Source organism: Littorina saxatilis, linkage group LG1 (genome assembly GCF_037325665.1).
Source record: "Littorina saxatilis isolate snail1 linkage group LG1, US_GU_Lsax_2.0, whole genome shotgun sequence".
Lineage (NCBI taxonomy): Eukaryota > Metazoa > Mollusca > Gastropoda > Littorinimorpha > Littorinidae > Littorina > Littorina saxatilis.
This window is the reverse complement of record NC_090245.1, coordinates 107,606,304-107,621,335: the sequence shown is the minus strand read 5'-3', so window position 1 is coordinate 107,621,335 and position 15,032 is coordinate 107,606,304. Positions and strand designations below refer to the sequence as shown.

Below are 15,032 nucleotides of genomic sequence, written 5' to 3'. Positions count from 1 at the left end.
CATACAATCTCTGTACAGACACCAAGTTATTCATACAATCTCTGTACACACACCGAGTTATTCATACAATCTCTGTACAGACACCGAGTTATTCATACAATTTCTGTACAGACACCGAGTTATTCATACAATATGTGTACACACACCGAGTTATTTATTCAATCTCTGTACAGACACCGAGTTATTCATACAATCTCTGTACAGACACCAAGTTATTCATACAATCTCTGTCCACACACTGAGTTATTCAAACAATCTATGTACACACACCGAGTTATTCATACAATCTCTGTACACACACCGAGTTATTTATACAATCTCTGTACACACACCGAGTTATTCATACAATCTCTGTACACACACCGAGTTATTCATACAATCTCTGTACACACACCGAGTTATTCATACAATCTCTGTACACACACCGAGTTATTCATAACAATCTCTGTACAGACACCGAGTTATTCATACAATTCCTGTACACACACCGAGTTATTCATACAATCTCTGTACACACACTGAGTTATTCATACAATCTCTGTACACACACCGAGTTATTTATACAATCTCTGTACACACACCGAGTTATTCATACAATCTCTGTACACACACCGAGTTATTTATACAATCTCTGTACACACACCGAGTTATTCATACAATCTCTGTTCACACACCGAGTTATTCATACAATCTCTGTACACACACCGAGTTATTCATACAATCTCTGTACACACACCGAGTTATTTATACTATCTCTCTGCAGACACCGAGTTATTCATACAATCTCTGTACACACACCGAGTTATTCATACAATCTCTGTACACACACCGAGTTATTCATACAATCTCTGTACACACACCGAGTTATTTATACAATCTCTGTACACACACCGAGTTATTCATACAATCTCTTCACACACACACCGAGTTATTCATACAATCTCTGTACACACACCGAGTTATTTATACAATCTCTGTACACACATCGAGTTATTCATACAATCTCTGTACACACACCGAGTTATTTATACAATCTCTGTACACACACCGAGTTATTCATACAATCTCTGTACACACACCGAGTTATTCATACAATCTCTGTACACACACCGAGTTATTCATACAATCTCTGTACACACACCGAGTTATTTATACAATCTCTGTACACACATCGAGTTATTTATACAAGATCTGTACACACAGAGTTATTCATACAATCTCTGTACAGACAAATGTCATTTTCCAGTTGTATAAAAACAGGCAAAACTAAACCCCCTCTTCATATCAAGGATTAGGTTGGATCCTTTACACTACAGACCCATATCTACATCATCGGAGCTTCCAAAGCCACTCGAGAAATACATAACTTGTTCTTTCTTTCATATTTTGATTTAAATATGTATTGCATCCGAACCAGTCAGTATCTATATCAAAACATTCCCATACAGCCCTGGTAAGTGTTGTGGGTCAGAGGTTGAGGAAGAACAATGATGAGATGTGCAGCCATATTTTATGATTTTGCCAAAACATTCGACGCGTTCAACCACCGATTAGGCCTACTTCTAAAACAGTTAGCAACAGACGACCTCGCTGATAGAACTGCATCGCTCATTTAAGTTATTTGTGAGCAAGTAACAACAGAAGACCTCGCTGATAGAACTGTATCGCTCATTCAAGTTATTTGTGAGCAAGTAGCAACATATGACCTCGCTGATAGAACTGTATCGCGCATTCAAGTTATTTGTGAGCAAGTAGCAACATATGACCTCGCTGATAGAACTGTATCGCTCATTCAAGTTATTTGTGAGCAAGTAGCAACATATGACCTCGCTGATAGAACTGTATCGCTCATTCAAGTTATTTGTGAGCAAGTAGCAACATATGACCTCGCTGATAGAACTGTATCGCGCATTCAAGTTATTTGTGAGCAAGTAGCAACATATGACCTCGCTGATAGAACTGCATCGCTCATTTAAGTTATTTGTGAGCAAGTAGCAACATATGACCTCGCTGATAGAACTGTATCGCGCATTCAAGTTATTTGTGAGCAAGTAGCAACATATGACCTCGCTGAATCGCTCATTCAACTTATTTGTGAGACAGCCAACAAGCGGTATATGTATAGGTTACAACACGAGTGGTTTTTTATATGGCTTGTATTTCAGTCAAGACCCAGCGGATGAATATCATCGGGAGACACGAGCCTTTGGCGAGTGGCTCTCGATTGATATTCCCGCTGGGTCTTGACTGAAATACAAGCCATATAAAAAACCACGAGTGTTGTAATCTGTATATCCCATTCTACCATCAAACACAAAGTGTAGACTACTAGCGGCACTTTTGCGATCTGTGGAGTGTGAAACAGTGTTTTCAGCGAGACATGGCCTTTTTGCAACCTTAAACTAAGTGACCGTCGCTGAAAAAATAAAACGAATGAGTGCATCTATAAGTACGCGGTAACACTACTTTCAGACCGTTTAAAAGCGTTAAGTAAAGGTTCATAAGTTGCAAGAAAGTAATGAAGTCGTATAGAAATCCATTTAGTTGAAGCGCACAATTCTTTTGCGTTTCAGGTCGGCGGAACGGGGAAACCGGTTTGGCCCCCATTTGGCTTACTCGACTCGATTCAGAATCGATTCCACGTTGTTTTTTTCGAACGCATTATTATACAATTAGTCTTATTGACAGAGAAGCAAATTTTAGGGAACACATATGTAGATTTAACCATTTGCTCCCTATTTGAAATGTATCTACATGATAAACTGTTTTGCGAGTGTGTTTGCATGAACCTAAACTGGTATTGATGCGATGAAAACAGGACCCAAGTCTGTCACCGTCGCTTGATTGCATTTTGAAAGAATATGACTGGATTACGGAAAAATACACACATGTTAAGTTCTTAGATACACTCTAAACAAAAGTGTTCCACTCCTGAACACCCTTTCTGTAACCACTTCTGAACACCCTTTTAGTAGAACACTTTTGGAACACTTTTGGAACACAAAAAGTGTTCTATACACAAAAAAGTGTTCCAAAAGTGTTCCAAAAGTGTTCCAAAAGTGTTCACATCTGAACACTTTTAAGTGTTCACCCTGCTGTAACCACTTCTGAACACATAAAAGTGTTCAGGTCAACACTTTTAGAACACTTTTGGAACACTTTTGGAACACTTTTAGAACACTTTTAGAACACTTTTGGAACACTTTTAGAACACTTTTGGAACACTTTTGGAACACTTTTAGAACACTTTTAGAACACTTTTGGAACACTTTTAGAACACTTTTGGAACACTTTCATCCTGCACTGTCATACAATTCAGAAAGACATTAAAATCAAATTTTGTGAGCAAAGAAGCATTTTTAATTGACAAAAAGAAATGTCTGCAGCAGTCGCAGAACAAACGGGTCTGGGGTAGGAATTGTTGAACACATAATATACCGAGCAACAAAATTCGTCATTGTTTGATTGACAAAATCTTCATCAATTATAGAGTTAGAATTATTAAACTACAAAAGTTTAATGAAGGCATGTTTGACCTTGCTTTTGTGTGATTATTTTGATGCTGTGACTGTTTTAACACACGGGACAAGCAGGTTTATCGTAAAACACATAATGCGCGCTCGCAGCACGTGCAAGTGGAGCAGGAGAAATCTGATGTGTGAGATGTGTTCACTAATGCATTAGCAACCAAAAGAGACCATGGCACGCTTGCTGCCAGTCTCACTTTTGAAACAGCCAGGATGCCAAGATTGACACCACCAAAATGCCAGGTCGATTTAAAGCTGGGGGTGATCCAGAAGCGCTGGCATGGGCTTTAAACGTGCATGTGTCAACAGTTTACCACCTTCTGCAATGTTCTGGTGACATTGGAAGCACTGCAGTTATGCAACGCGGTAGATTTTTTCGCATTACCCCAATAAGACAAGATCGCAATTTCCTTCCACAACGTCTTCGACATCGATTCAATTCAGCCGCTGACAATACCAGGATCATCACTGGAAGCAACCAGTGTCCGATCAGTGGCCAGAGAACGCGATGAAGGCTGACTGAGCGAGACCTCCAAAACTTCGTTTTGTCCTGTGTGTTGAAACAATCGCAGCATCAAAATACTCACGCAACAGCTGTGTCAAACATGCCTTCATCAAAATGTTGTGGTTTGATAATTCTAACTCCATAATTGTTCGAGATTTTGTCAATCAAACATTGCAGAAATTTTTCGCGTTTCTTTTGTTGCTCGGTATATGTTGCTATTAAATAATATGAACGGAGCTCTGGTAAACCCCATCTTGAAAGTTCACACACGAAAGTCCGATAACAAAAACACCCTTCAGAGTTGGGAGGATTCCAGGCCCTTGGTCTTTGGTTTAGTTTTCAACTCGCTGTCCGGAACATCCTGTTCGAAATAAAAGTGAGTTTTAGAACATGATGCATTTCCAACTCTTAACAGGTTTGTGTTAAACGTTTGTACTTAATTGATAACACTGAAGTGTAAATCTTAACTAATAGTGGACTTCTTCTTGCTGTCAGCAGATCTCCAACAATCGCAGTTACAGGTAAACTTTTTTTATTCCAGAACGGGCATAGGTCACATAACAGAGAACAAATAAATCACGTCCAATTCGCTCTCACCTTCCCAACACACAATGACACTCGCATGCACGCACATGCACACACGACTGAATGTAAAAAGTAATCCCTCTTGAAGCAGGAGTCTGTCCCTAAGAACAAAAAGTAGAATTAAAATAGGTCTTTCGCAAGGATTTCATTAGCGCGTGGCCACTCTGGAAAATGGCACTCTACAAATTTTTTATATAAGGTAAGCAGTAAACCGTACTGCTAATGTGGCGAGGCCTTGAGCACGCCCGTTTTCCTTAACTCGTTCTTAAACCTATGTGAACCCAGGGAAAACACCTTGTCAACAATCACTGGAAGCCAAAGATCACTGTCGCAATTAATCGTGAACTCCGATGAGTTTTAGTTCAAAGAAAAGGGTGTCATATTGAATGCACCCTCTAGTAATCCGTTTGTAAAGAAACTACCTAAGTTTTGTTGGTTTAATCTAAATAATGAATTATAAGGAAATCATTTATTATGTAATGTATTCTATATTATAGAATGCATTCTATAACGTTCCGAACTGCCTTCTATGATAAAATGCATTCTATTTACACAAAATACCAAAATGCTTTTTATGATAGAATGCGTTCTTTAACGTCCTGAAATGCATTATAATTTATATGCATAATGTCCCGAAACTACAACAGGCCAGCCCCGCAAAGAAAAGCAGAACTACACACACACACACACACACACAGCCACACACACGCACAGAGAGAGAGAGAGAGAGAGAGAGAGAGAGAGAGAGAAAGAGAGAGAGAGAGAGACAGAGAGAGAGAGAGACAGAGAGACAGAGACAGAGAGACAGAGACAGAGAGAAAGAGAGAGCTGTGTGTGAGATTGTTTGTAGATCTGCTTTCGAAGCAGGGACCATACCGAGCTGGCCTGTAGAAGTTTTGTGGCGCTTTATGGAATGCATTCTATCATAAGAATGCATTGTTGGACGTTATAGAATGCATTCTATAATAGAATACATTTCTGGGCAAATGACAAGTATGATTGAATGCATTCTATATTATACAATGTTTTCTATTTTATAGAATGCATTCTATAAATATAGAATGTGTTCTATGATATGGAATGCATTCTTTAATATAAAATGCATTCTAATTTCTATCATAATTTTCTAAAATATTTCATTATTTAGATCAAACTAACCAAAACTTACAAACGGATCGCTTTTAACTCACGTGATCTCAAGCTAAACCTACGTGAACCGAAGGAAAACACCTTGTCAGCGACCATTGGAGGCCAGCGATCACTGTCAAAACCAATCATAAACTCCGATGAGAATATTTTCAAAAGAAAAGGGTGTCATATTGAATGCACCCTGCATACACTGTTAGCGGCAATGGCAGATCCAAGCGGATCAGCAGCGTGTTGTCTGTTGGCCATGCTTTGAATGGAAATTCTGAGTAGACTTAGTTCAGGAAAACATTTTATCATTGCAGGCCTCAGCACTCACTGAACTTAAAAATATGTATATATGTATTTTCCACCTTTTAAGGAGAAGACTGCAAAATAAGGCAGCATTCTCAAAATGTAACTGCGCTGTATCCCACAGAAAGCTTAAACTTACATGAAGTGCATCCACAAGGTTTCGTCGCATTACTGTTAGCTCCATCTCCAGAAAGTGAACTGCCTCAGCCAAGCAGTATGGTTCCTGCACACACAAGATGCATGTTAAGAAATCAAACACTATTTTACTGAAGTTCCACATCGTAGCAACACTGACAAGTGTTCTGATTCTCATACTTTTGTTTATTGTGAAACTGTGTATCAACATTTAGATTTCTGTCAAATGTGGAAGGAGAGGGGGCTGGCTGTGTGTGTGTGTGTGTGTGTGTGTGTGTGTGTGTGTGTGTGTGTGTGTGTGTGTGTGTCCACATATGAGTTTGGCGACTGTCTGGTGTGTTTTGCACGGAGATATTAATTTTGAAACAGAGTATTTCAGCAAATAGTATAATCAATGATTCCGCAACCGCCGGCACAATTGGCCTAGTGGTAAGGCGTCCGCCCGGTGATCGGGAGGTCGTGGCTTCGAACCCCGGCCGGGTCATACCTAAAACTTTAAAATTGGCAATCTAGTGGCTGCTCCGCCTGGCGTCTGGCATTATGGGGTTAGTGCTAGGACTGGTTGGTCCGGTGTCAGAATAAAGTGACTAGGTGAGACATGAAGCCTGTGCTGCGACTTCTGTCTTGTGTGTGGCGCACGTTAAATGTCAAAGCAGCACCGCCCTGATATGGCCCTTCGTAGTCGGCTGGGCGTTAAGCAAACAAACAAACAAAACTTATCAGATCAATTTGAAAGTCAATATTTCTCTGCAAAACTACACAATATATGCAAATGCAGGACATGCGTACCTTGGTAAACACGTCTGGGTTGCCGTCAGTGCCTCCTGTTCATCCTCAGTGCAATTCAGAAGAAATGTGCGCAGGTTACGCCCACATCGATTCGCCACATGGGCACATCAGCTCAAACGGCTTCCCAGTTCCCTGAAAGTGTGATAGATCTGTGAAATCAAATACAACCAAGCATGCATAGAATTATTCTAAATTGCGCACACAATCAACCTGGCCACTATTATGATGAATGTTGTTCATTAATGTATGCTGTTTTTAGCCTACCGCTTCACTTTATCTAGCGTGCAGATCGTACATCTATGATCTAACCAAAGGAAGAAGAAGAATCCGAAAATCTGCAAATGTATTGCTGTGACCACAGGCGGAAGGTATCGTTCACTGGACCACCATTATCATTATAAGGAACCCCTGGACATACAAGTATAACAATAACAAAAAACCAAGCACATCAACCAGAATAAAAAAATCAACATCAAATTGAAATAGAGTTTATTTACCAACGCAGAACTAATGTAAAAGGTCCACTGATCAGCTGAAACCGTTGCGACAGCAAAATTAGAGAAATTGTCTTAAAACGTCCACAGATACAAGTAACGGGAACATGTTACAACAAAAATACGAGTGACTAAGCTTAGATGAATTAATACAAAATCTCAGCAAGCAACTTACAGATAACAATCGGAAATCCTGAGCCAAATCAACGCAGCGACAACGCAGACAGGTCCACAGATCTAAAAGTGTCAACGTTCTTTTTTGAAGCATGATGGGACAATTAGTAACATTATTAAAGTGTAAAAATAAAAATGCTAATACTTACCGCTTATTAGATGTCTCAGATGAAATAAATGTTTGATGAAAAAATATAAGCACAACACGATGAAAAACGAAAACAAAAAAACGTCCCGCAGCGGTCTAGGGGGTATAAAAATTATATACTCTAAGCGACGCTAGATCTCGACGAGTCTCCGTAGCTCAATCGGTAGAGCGCTGACATGGCAATGCGAAGGTCTCGGGTTCGAATCCGCTCATGGCCCAAATATTTTTAATGTATTGTTTTATTCGGAGCATGACTAAAAGACGAAGTGGAACACTTGTGGAACACTTGTTGAACACGTGTGTTCACCTGGTGTTCCACTGTGCTAAAAAGTGTTTACCATGTGTTCCAAAAGTGTTCAGGTAGCAGAAGATGCTTCAGGATAACACATTGAGAACACTTTCTGTGTTCCAAAAGTGTAAAAATGTGTTCACCCTAACACTTTAAGTGTTCACCCTAAACACTTTCAGTGTTCTCAAAGTGTTATAAAATTTAGAGTGTACCTTCATCGCCAATGTGGACTTACTGCAGAGCCAGGCAAAAGAGTAGACTTGCTCGCAAAACACGTGAAACAGCTGATGATAGCGAAGCCCAACCGTGCCAGGTAAGGACGGTCTGACAGATTCTCAAAAGTCGTCTGCTAACGAAGCAAGGGGAGGGTACTCGTGTTTTTGTTTTGGTTCGCTAGCATCTGGTTATCTTGTAAGTTGAATGTTCGTTTTTTCCCACCTGCATTGCTTTCATAATGAAAGAAACGTTTGCTTATTGCATCTCATACATCAGATCAGTTCTGAGATTCATTTTTGCGTGCAACTGATATGGTTTTCTGAGCCGTGCAATACGATTTTGGAACTTCATACAAATGTGTCACATTGTTCGGCGCGAGGTCAAAGGTCGGGAGCAAAGTAGTTCTTCGCCCAAATCGGAATCTGCACTATCATATATTTTTTTGAGTCCATGATGTATTTATTGAGCTATAAAAATACAACATATATACCCATACTGAAGTAACAGAGACAAAGAAGGGAGGTCATGGGATATATATATATATATCATGAGTCTACATCCAGGAGGCAACCTTTGGAATTGTTGGTGCCTCAAGGTTCTGTTCTTAGTCCAAAAGGGTTTAGTTTGTATCTGGCGAAACATGCAAGCAAACTCACTCGCCATACCCCCACCCACCCAGCTCCCACCCACCCATACCCCCACCCACCCAGCTCCTACCCACCCAGCTCCTACCCACCCGTACCCCCACCCACCCAGCTCCTACCCACCCGTACCCCCACCCACCCAGCTCCTACCCACCCAGCTCCCACCCATCCAGCTCCTACCCAACCAGAAATTCCCCCCCCTCCCCCTCTGAGACTGTCTCTTACAATTCGAATGTCAAGATTACACTTTCTACCCCAAAGCATATTTATGTCACAAATATCGTACCCCTGGGGAGTTAACTTCCTGCACGGGATCAAGCATTTGCATGTCGCGAAGACTCTCCTGTCAGCAGTAACACTGATTGTTCCAGTACTTCCTCCGCTCTGCAAGTGTCCTCGAGGATCATAACAGTCCTTTTTCATTTTCTTTCACCACAAAATTATGGAAATGAAGGAACCGCTAGTCTTTGTGAGAATGACGTTGACCGCATTTTACTGAGTGTAGTATGCAAATGAAGGTACTGATAGAGATACATATCGCCCGCTGGAAGACATAGAACAGACAGAAGTGGAACGCTTGTTGGCACGTTTCAGTCTACAGCCCATGCATTCGGAATCTGATTCATACAAACCGCTGACAACGAGTCAGCGACCTTGCGTCTCTCCCCGGAGTGTCTGTCATAACGCGGAAAGAGAGAGAAAGAGAGAAAGAAAGAGAGAGAGAGAGAGAGAGAGAGAGAGAGAGAGAGAGAGAGAGAGAGAGAGAGAGAGAGAGAGAGAGAGAGAGAGAGAGAGAGAGAGAGAGAGAGGGAGGGAGGGAGAGAGAGAGAGAGAGAGAGAGGGAGAGAGAGAGAGAGAGAGACACACAGAGAGAGACAGAGAGAGACTGTCACGATTTGGTGACATGGATCGAGAAAGGAACACTCTGTGGGGTGCCTTTCTCAAATTACGACGAAAAGCGCCTGTGCTTGTACGGGCTATTTTCTGCTGACCGAGCTTAGCACAGGAAATACGTTTTCCTGCACGCCTGGCTGGCATGCGAGGGGTGATATTTTGATACAGGGGTTCCACGTGCGTGATTTTTCTTGCTTGGCGAAATCAACTGTGACTGAACTGGATACGGGACACGTGGAGTCACGTGATGTTTTTTCAAGGTTGTTTGGGTTAGGGTTAGGGTTGGGACACTTGAACACAGGGCAGCGACAGAGAAGGATCGTTCTTCCTCCATCCTAAAGTTAGATGGTCTTCTACACGTGGTGATATATTATTTTAAGTCAGCGTGCCGTTCTGCAAGTACAGTAGGGCTTTAGGAACTACGAAGGAGAGGACACTTTTCGCTGTGTTACCTGTGCTGGCAACAAGGTTGTCAGGTTTTGATTCTTGGCTGAGCGGGGAATTTTTCCCACGCATAAAGTAATTCAGCAAGAAAGGGATTGCGGTATTTTCGTCGACGGACGGAAGCCATTCAAAAGGGAGCGGATTCGCTTTAAGGAGAGCTACTTACATTAGGCTGTTGAGGTAATAAATCATTATTTAACGCTGTTGACGAGTCTGTGTTTGTGGAATGAAATACTCTCTGTTGTTCTTTCCAGGTTAGCGCATATTTTGCTCTTTGTGACGCTAAAATAATAATCTGTATATGATTTTTGCAGATATGGAGAGAAGGAAGGAAAATAGCTGATTTGTTGTTTTAAAAGTTCGTTTGTGCAGGCCCATGTGCTCTATGAAATATATAGAAGGGTGACATGTTTTAAGGTGGAGTGTGAAGGGTAGCGTGGCATGTTTAGTGCACCGATGCTTTTTGTTGCAGCCTACGTTACGTTGCGGTGATGCTGTAAACTGGTGTTCTGGTGTTTTGCTGTAACCTGGTGTTCTGGTGTTTTGCTGTAACCTGGTGTTCTGGTGTTTTGCTGCTGCTGTCGCTGTTCTACCCTTTTACACTACATACCTTTTCTGGTAACTACGGGGAGGACCTTCAGCGACTGAGTGAGGCGCCTGATATCTCCACTATTCCCTGCTTCGTTCAACGCCAACCGGCACTACAATCAACGGAGCAGTTGTGGAGATAGACTATTTACGGGTCGTCCACTCAGTGGCAACAAGCTAAGTGCACCATGTCTATTGCACCCTTCTTACCACCAAGTCATCTGTTATTTATGACTCTTTTACATTCGAGTGGTGACAACGTGGGGTGTGTGGCACCTGTATTAACCAGGGCTTTTAGGCAGACCAGTAACTTTTCTATCTATACACGGGATCAGCGTGTTATTATCATTTTCTAAACTTTAACTGGCATTTTTGTCAGTGGCCCCTTGTTTACGTTTTGACCGTAAAAACATCTTTTGGAGTGAAGTATCGAGGGAGGTGGCGTGATAATATATAAACAGGCGTCTGAAACTTATACTTTTGTTGATTCTATCTTTGTTGTATGACTGCGAGAGTGGATCGTGGTGTGGTTAGTTAGTTAGCAGTAACTAACCGTTCATAATCACCTTTTGTGATATATTGAAACGTGACAGAGACAGAGAGAGACAGAGAGCGAGAGAGAGAGAGAGAGAAAGAGAGAGAGAGAGAGAGAGAGAGAGAGAGAGAGAGAGAGAGAGAGAGAGAGATGAGTTTGGGACGTGGATGGATCGAATAGGCCGTAATGTTAAAGCGAGTGTTTGGGGTGAATGTGCTATTGGGAGGTTGAGATATAGAGAATACAACATGGTTTGTTGTGTGATACCAGTTTTACAAGTGTGTGTTTTATTAAGATGGAAATACGCGTATAATACGTGTCCTGTTTTTCCTACATGATGTGTGTGAGAACGAAAAGACGCCACAACAGGGACTATAGCGTCACGCGTAAGTTCCCAAAACTTTCACAGATGAAACAACAAAGTATCCCGATAATGAAGTTCGTCTGCATGGGCATTGGAAAATTACCTCTGAGGTCTCTGCCAGGCTGTAGTTTGACCCGACATCATTTACATGATATACACACGTGTAAAGATACAGTTCAGGTATAGCATAAACTCAGGTGGCCTCTCTGGCGTGTGTTGCATAAAATAAGGCCTCACACACTCAAGCACGCACAAACACACACGCACGTGAACATAAACTGTGTGGCCAGATAAAGAGAAGGCGAGAGAGAGACAGACAGACAGAGAACGGATTCATTATTTCCCCACGGCGTTGTACAGCACCAAGCACACCCAGCTCCCGGAATGGCCAAGTTATCTCCAGGGTCTCTTGAAGAGATCAGGTGAACCCTGCCTGTGGTATCATCCAAACGTCCTTTTAAAAATACTCTCCTTCTAGTAAAAACGACCACGTTCATCCCCCCCCCCCCACCGGTAGCTCAGTTGGTAGAGCACTGGACTTGTGATCGGAAGGTCGCAGGTTCGAATTCGGGCCGGGACGGACACGGGTCAACTTTATGTGCAGACCCAGAGACGGAAGCCATGTCCCACCCCCGTGTCATCACAATGGCACGTAAAAGACCTTGGTCATTCTGCCATAAGTGCAGGTGGCTGAATACACCTAAACACGCAGACACCTGGGTAGCGCGACTCCGTTGCTGCTAGCTTTCCACTGGGAGGAAGCGACCCGAATTTCCCAGCGATGGGACAATAAAGTAATGAAAATGAAAATGAAATGAAAAATGAAAGGAAAGAATTTGTTGCTGAATTAGACGGACGGTCGCAGAGGTCTAGTGGGTAAAGACGCCGGCCTCCGATGAGGAAGGTGGCAGGTTCGAATCCCGGCCGCCCCTGGTCGGTTAAGGGTTGAGATGTTTCCGATCTCCCAGGTCAACTAATGTACAGACCTGCTAGTACCTCTCTCCCAGGTCAACTGATGTACAGACCTGCTAGTACCTCTCTCCCAGGTCAACTAATGTACAGACCTGCTAGTACCTCTCCCCCAGGTCAACTAATGTACAGACCTGCTAGTACCTCTCTCCCAGGTCAACTGATGTACAGACCTGCTAGTATCTCTCTCCCAGGTCAACTGATGTACAGACCTGCTAGTATCTCTCTCCCAGGTCAACTGATGTACAGACCTGCTAGTACCTCTCTCCCAGGTCAACTGATGTACAGACCTGCTAGTACCTCTCTCCCAGGTCAACTGATGTACAGACCTGCTGGTACCTCTCCCCCAGGTCAACTAATGTACAGACCTGCTAGTATCTCTCTCCCAGGTCAACTGATGTACAGACCTGCTAGTATCTCTCTCCCAGGTCAACTGATGTACAGACCTGCTAGTACCTCTCTCCCAGGTCAACTGATGTACAGACCTGCTAGTACCTCTCTCCCAGGTCAACTAATGTACAGACCTGCTAGTACCTCTCCCCCCCCCCCCTCCGATCTCCCAGGTCAACTAATGTACAGACCTGCTAGTACCTCTCCCCCCCCCCCCTCCGATCTCCCAGGTCAACTAATGTACAGACCTGCTAGTACCTCTCCCCCCCCCCCCATCCGATCTCCCAGGTCAACTAATGTACAGACCTGCTAGTACCTCCCCCCCCCCCTCCGATCTCCCAGGTCAACTAATGTACAGACCTGCTAGTACCTCCCCCCCCCCCCCCCCCCATCCGATCTCCCAGGTCAACTAATGTACAGACCTGCTAGTACCTCTCCCCCCCCCATCCGATCTCCCAGGTCAACTAATGTACAGACCTGCTAGTACCTCTCCCCCCCCCCCCCCCCTCCGATCTCCCAGGTCAACTAATGTACAGACCTGCTAGTACCTCTCCCCCCCCCCCTCCGATCTCCCAGGTCAACTAATGTACAGACCTGCTAGTACCTCTCCCCCCCCCCTCCGATCTCCCAGGTCAACTAATGTACAGACCTGCTAGTACCTCCCCCCCCCTCCGATCTCCCAGGTCAACTAATGTACAGACCTGCTAGTACCTCTCCCCCCCCCCTCCGATCTCCCAGGTCAACTAATGTACAGACCTGCTAGTACCTCTCCCCCCCCCCTCCGATCTCCCAGGTCAACTAATGTACAGACCTGCTAGTACCTCTCCCCCCCCCCTCCGATCTCCCAGGTCAACTAATGTACAGACCTGCTAGTACCTCTCCCCCCCCCCTCCGATCTCCCAGGTCAACTAATGTACAGACCTGCTAGTACCTCTCCCCCCCCTCCGATCTCCCAGGTCAACTAATGTACAGACCTGCTAGTACCTCTCCCCCCCCCTCCGTGTGTACACTCAAACACAAGACCAAGTGCGCACTGAAAAGATCCTGCAATCCATGTTATAATTCGGTTGGTTTTAGAAACACAAAAATACCCAGCATGCTCTCCCCGAAAGCGGCGTATTGCTGCCTGAATGGCGGGGGTAAAAACGGTCATACACGTAAAAACCCACTCGTGCAAAAACAAGAGTGAACGTGGGAGTTTCAGCCCATGAACGAAGAAGAAGAAGAAGTATGTGTCCAAACGAGAAAGTGCGTGTATCCCATGTTGAAACTTGGACAGATCTGTATGGAATGTAGGTTTTGCTCTGCGTTCATTGGCTGAAACTCTCATTGTCATCGTGTTGCCGCCCTCCGCGACCTTCCCCCGCCTGTTAGGCAATCATACATCGTTTTCGGGGGATGCATTGCTGGATATGTTTGTGTTTCCGCTACCCACCGAACTCTGATATGGATTACAGAATAGTGAGGGTTGATCTGATCCCATGAAAAAGCCTAGCCTGTTCTAAAATGGCGAGACGTGTTATGTACACGAGTTACATTGTCTTGAGTTGTCCCCCCCCCCCCCCCCCCTTCGTAAGCCAAATGTCGCCTGGGAATTTCATCCCAGAAAACAAAGGGCAGGAAGCGATCCAGACGACAACAGTGAGAGTTAAGGGAACCAGTCTCATGGCACCCGAGAGAATAACACGCATTTGAAAATAAGCCAACGACCTTTATAATAAAATAACTTGGTCTTTTGGGGGGGAAGGACGGTATCTTTAACTTACTGACCCTAGCGAGGAATTAATGACGGATCAATCATCCAGGAATGTAGTACCCTATTTCAGAGTGTGAGCCATATTTCTGTCTGCAGACCAGCATTTGTGTCAATACCGCTAGCGACCATGGGGGGCAGAGTGAGAG

General features: G+C 43.6%; 1 long non-coding RNA gene across 1 annotated transcript; it reads right to left on the bottom strand.

Moving 5' to 3' along the window:
- Positions 1 to 3,337: 3,337 nt before the first annotated feature.
- Positions 3,338 to 7,755, bottom strand: LOC138949333 (uncharacterized). The gene is made up of 4 exons (XR_011450241.1): positions 7,651 to 7,755; positions 6,982 to 7,113; positions 6,197 to 6,280; positions 3,338 to 4,393 (listed from the first exon to the last, which is right to left on the bottom strand). It is a non-coding gene; the product is annotated as an uncharacterized lncRNA (long non-coding RNA).
- Between the last annotated feature and the right edge of the window lie 7,277 nt (positions 7,756 to 15,032).